At 40.1% G+C, this 5,377-nt stretch overlaps 1 pseudogene; it reads left to right on the top strand.

Annotated features, from left to right (window-relative positions):
• The first annotated feature begins 2,996 nt into the window (after positions 1–2,996).
• On the top strand, positions 2,997–3,979 carry LOC118357695 (toll-like receptor 4; annotated as a pseudogene).
• Positions 3,980–5,377: the final 1,398 nt, after the last annotated feature.

The raw sequence follows: 5,377 nt of genomic DNA, 5'->3' as shown, positions 1-5,377 counted from the left end.
TTCCGGAGGACGTCCTCCAATCTATCAGAGCTCTTGCATAATGAACTGATGTTTTCCACCCAATCAAAGGATCAGATAATTAATCTAGTACTGAAAGCATAAACGACAGCTAGCTGCAGTGCATAAAATGTGGTGAGTAGTTGACTCAAAGAAAGAGAAAGACAATAGTTGAACAGTTTTTAACAAATTCATTTCTTCCAAAATGAAGGAGAAGCAAGAGAAAAATAGAGAGAGAAAGAGTGTCATTTTTTTTCATTTTCAGTTTCACTTACTTAGCTAGCAAATGCAGCTAGCTACTTACTCCTACCGAAACACCCAGCTCAAACAGAGGGATGCTATATTAGCTAGCTGGCTATGACTATCCAACACAACACTGGAACTCTTCCACGTCAAGGTAAGCTTTTGATTTTACTAATTTATTTCCACTGTGGCCTGCCTAACTGCTTACTTACTGTACACTGTAACGTTACTGCATGATTATAGTGGGTTTACTAACGCATTATTTCTATTATCTATGTTGACTATAACATTACTACATGGTCACATAGAGCTGACGTGCTGTTGATTGAAGTCCACAAGCGAAGGGAAAAGGTGAAAGAAGAAGAGCGCATAGATGAAAGAAGGAATACAACGTGGCTGCAATGAATGTGAACTGTGTTTACGCGTGATCAGGGGTGTATTCATTCCGCTGATTCTGTTGAAAAACGTTTCTTGAACGGACATAAACGGAACAAAACGGGGATAAACATATCTGAATTTGTCCAATAGAAACTCTTGTTTGTAACTGTTGGACTAATGATTACACCATAGATCAGCTAGATGCAGGCAAGAGTGTGCAAGGTGGTATTAAATGTCACCTCAAATTTGTCTCTCGACCTGTTTGCACCTACTGTACGTTGTAAACTGTCATTCATAGGCTAGGTTGTAGCAACCTCATGATGGTTGTAGGGAAATTTGAATATCATGTAGTTGCCTAAACCTATCGCTGTTCATTGAACTGGGTGAATGAAATATGAATGATAGTCATCCAATATGCTGTAATAGAAATAAGGCCATGCTCATGAAAAGAACATCTCCCTCATCTGACCACCACTGGTGTGTGTGTGTGGCGCTGGTAGCATAAAGTATCTAATAAGTTACCTGTAAACTTGTTCCAAACATTTCAAACAACTTTCCTAATCCAACCTCAGGTATCCTAAAATATAAAATATAAATAATTGATCAAATTTAAGACGGGATAATCTGTCTCCAATAGTTCCTGTTCACACGCACCAAAATAGTCGGCACCTTCAGAGTGACACATGGAATGAATAGCACTACTTCTTCATTTCTCAAAAGAAAATCATCGACCAATTTCTAAAGACTGTTCACCTCTAGTGGAAGCCATAGGAACTGCAACCAGGTTTTTAATATTAAGGGTATCCCATATAAATCCATTGGAAAATCCTATTACCTCAAATTTTTTCCCCTGGATGGTGTGTCCTGTGTGTTTCGCCTACCAAATCAGTTCTGTGATACTCACAGACATTATTTTAACAGTTTACATTTTTTAGCATGTTTTCTATCCAAATCTACCAGGTATATGCATATCCTAGCTTCTGGCCCTGAGTAACAGGTAGTTTACTTTGGGCACGCTTTTCATCCGGACGTCAAAATACTGCTATCCTTAGTTAAATGTATTTGGCTAAGGTGTATGTAAACTTCCATATTCAACTGTATATACACAGGGGCCTGTTGTATTTGAGTTTAGTAAATCTAGATAAAATGTGTGGTGGAAGAGAGGAAAATCCACACATAATAAAAAAGAAAGAGAATACACCGTCACAACATAGACTTTTCATATGGCAAATTACATACAGAATCAATCATCAATCAAATTGATTTTATAAAAGCCCTTTTTACATCAGCAGTTGTCACAATGTGAAACCCAGCTTAAAACCCAAAAAGAGCAGGCAATGCAGATGTAGAAGCACAGTGGCTAGAAAAAAAATCTCTAGAATGGTAGGAACCTAGGAATAAACCTAGAGAGGGGTGATCCTCTTCCTAGGAAGGATCCAGACAGCATTGGAGGCAACATGGGCCAGCATTCCTGTGGAACGCATTTGACACCTTATAGTTCATGCACGACAAATTGAGGCTGTTCTGAGGGGAAAAGGAAGGTGTTCCTAATGTTTTGTACACTCAGTGTATATTTGGATCTTGAGAGAGAGACTTCAACTAGTCCTATTTGGAGGAGGAGGTAAGTAAGGGGAAAATAGGTTTGAGTGATTCAGGAACTAAGTACGAGGGGAAAAGCAAACTTGGGACATCACATGACTGCAAAATGTGACACACCCCCTTGTTCCCTATAAAACATATGAGATTATGACAATATTATCCGGGCTGGTTTGACAGAACTAGACAAACTACTGAACTGCCTCACCATTACCTAAATCGGTTTATTAAAAACACAGACTCCACTTGTGCTTTCACCCTTCATTTTTATTGTCTCATAGCCTATATTTATTCTTCAGATGCCCAAAACTGAGGGCTGCACTAACCCCCCACCCCCACCTCAAACCTTTGACAGCACCACTGTTCATCTCACACACACTATCCTGTATTTGAAAAAAATAAATCTTAACATGACAACAAATGAGATATTGGCAAAACAAACTAAGACAGTAATACAATTCATAATCTAGAAAACTATGTCTTCCAGGATTAACGGTCCTTAAACTGGTAGAAAATAGTATAGCAGAAAATAGAAATAGAAAATTCATCCTGACCATGAATAGTGCTTTCAAAAATGGTTTGGAAAAACTAGAGATCTTGGGGATTGGAGGAAATCAACCAAACTCCATTGGGAAAGAAGACTAAAAGATTACAGTCACTCAACTATTTGGATTTAGTTGACAATCATTTTACCAGTATGAATGACAGGGCCTTGGTCAACCTTACAGATCTCATTCTGTATGGAAATAAAATCCCTTCAGGAGCAATTAGAGAACTGTAAAATGGACGAACCCTCGCTAAACGCTCCACCGTTCTTTCACTTGTCATCTCTCGAATATCTGAAAATCTACAGCCAGTGTCCGGAAGGAATGCATAATCTACTATCAAGCTGTCTTGAAGGTGAAGTCTTTATTAACAATATGGTTAGGGAATCTCAGTATTAAATCTCTGCACCCAGACACATTCATTTACACACCCCAGTTGATGTACCTTGACATCAGCAGCAATATATTCACAACTCTCACTCCAGAGCTGTGTTACCCAATCCTAGAACTCAGGAAAATCTTTCTGTTAAAACCTCCACAAGAGTCTTTAGATTTCCTTATATGAGCCAATTATTGCCAGCGTCTCACTTGCAAGTAAGAAATAACGAACTTACAGCTATCAATGAGATATTGATGCATTCTCTCCCTTCTTTGAGTTACATGGACCTGAATAATAACTTGTTTAATTGTGACTGCAGCCATGCTTGGTTCATTCAGTGGGTGATAAACAAAATCCAAACGTAAGTTCTGAGATGGCAAGTGGACTATACCTAGTACCTCTTCCTGACTTATCTCTACGACACCAAACAGAGAAACAGGCATGCGGCTTTGATCTTTTTGTATTTAACTAGGAAAGTCAGTTGAAAACAAATTCTTATTTACAATGACGGCTTACCCCAGCCCGGACAACCCTGGGCCAATTGTGTGCCGCCCTGTGGGACTCCCAATCCCGGACGGTTGTGATACAGCCTGGAATTGAACCATGGTCTGTAGTGCCACCTCTAGCACTGAGTTGCAGTGCCTTAGACTGCTGGGCCACTCGGGAGCCTCAAGTTAATCAGTATGACACCTTCATATCCTACAATGACCATAATGAGCCCTGGGTCATGAGGGAGCTACAGACAGAGCTGGATGGGTAGCAGGGCTGGAGGCTATGTCTGCAACACTGTGACGTCCTGCCAGGCAAACCCACTATAGAAATCATCACAGATGCCATCTAAGAGTCATTTATTCACATACAGCAAGCTAGCATACAGCCAAAGAAGCTCCTTGTTATCTGTGATACAGCGGTGCTGGTACATCCAGATACCTCCAAGTGAATGTGACCTTGTCTAGGCAACGATAATAAACAACACGTGCCACCTTTAGGCTAGTGTTCAAAATATTAGCCAAAACACTGACGATGGCTGGTTCTGGAGAAAGTTTGTCATAAGCATTTAGGGATAACTTGCAATCTAATGTCATCTTCAAATATGTGTTGTTGTGTCTACTGCCAGTGAGAATCTGTACTGCAGAGAGGTACAGGAGGAAGCTTATGTTGCTGATTGCATTTCATTCTCAGTACATAGTCATAAACATGCAGGAAGAAATTACTTAGAGACACATAATTTATGAATATATTGTGGATGTTATGAGCCCTTTGTTGTTCACACAATACACCTATTTTCAACAATATCTCTACCGTCACACAACGCAGATGAAAGAGTACAGGGTTAGTTATCATAATCTTGACACACACTGTTCATGCAACTACACAACATTATTAGTTGTCTAACTAGTGTTCTACAAAGCAATAGCAATGGTGGCCCAGTAGCAGAAGGTGTATTAGTCCTTTATAAGGATCTCCATGGTGTACTGTATGTACGCAGCATATAGGACGTGATGGCCAAATGCAAGAACATGTGTTTGTGACATGCTTGGGTTTTGCCCTGCATGCCGTATGCAGTGTTTACAGGTAAGAAGATGAGGACATGGATGCTGAAATACATGCTTGGGTTTTGCCCTGCATGCCGTATGCAGTGTTTACAGGTAAGAAGATGAGGACATGGATGCTGAAATACATGGTTGGGTAAATGCAAAGTTAGAGCCCAGGTAGGGTTCTAATTATAGGGGGACTGGACATCCAAATAGTAACTGAATCGTCTATATCAATGAACCCCCAGTCAATGGGGATATCTAACCCTGAGCATAATAGTAGTGGACCACAATACACCTGTAGGCTTTCTGTAGATTGGGATACATTTTATTCCATTTCAAAGTCGGTTTGCAATTGTGTCCTAATGTCTTAATGTTCCTGAAATGATTAATCCAAGTTTGTAATATTCATATCTTTGTCAGTTCTGCCTAATTTGAACTAGAAAGTTATCCACTTGCCAATGCTAGCTAGCTGACAAGCTAATGAACCAAAACACGAGCTAGATTGCAAGATTAAATTCACTTGATGATCTTGCAAGTAAGCGTGGTCATTGAACCTACTGGAGGTTGAGAAAGTATCAGAACTCAAGGATATGACCCAGATCCAGACAGCTAGAATCACAGATGTTTATTGACCAAACAGGGGGCAGGCAAAAGACAGGTCAAAGGCAGGCAGAGGTCCGTAATCCTGGTCAGAGTCAGTA

Source organism: Oncorhynchus keta, chromosome 24 (genome assembly GCF_023373465.1).
Source record: "Oncorhynchus keta strain PuntledgeMale-10-30-2019 chromosome 24, Oket_V2, whole genome shotgun sequence".
In the NCBI taxonomy this organism is placed as follows: Eukaryota; Metazoa; Chordata; class Actinopteri; order Salmoniformes; family Salmonidae; genus Oncorhynchus; species Oncorhynchus keta.
This window is presented reverse-complemented; position numbering and strand designations above follow the sequence as displayed.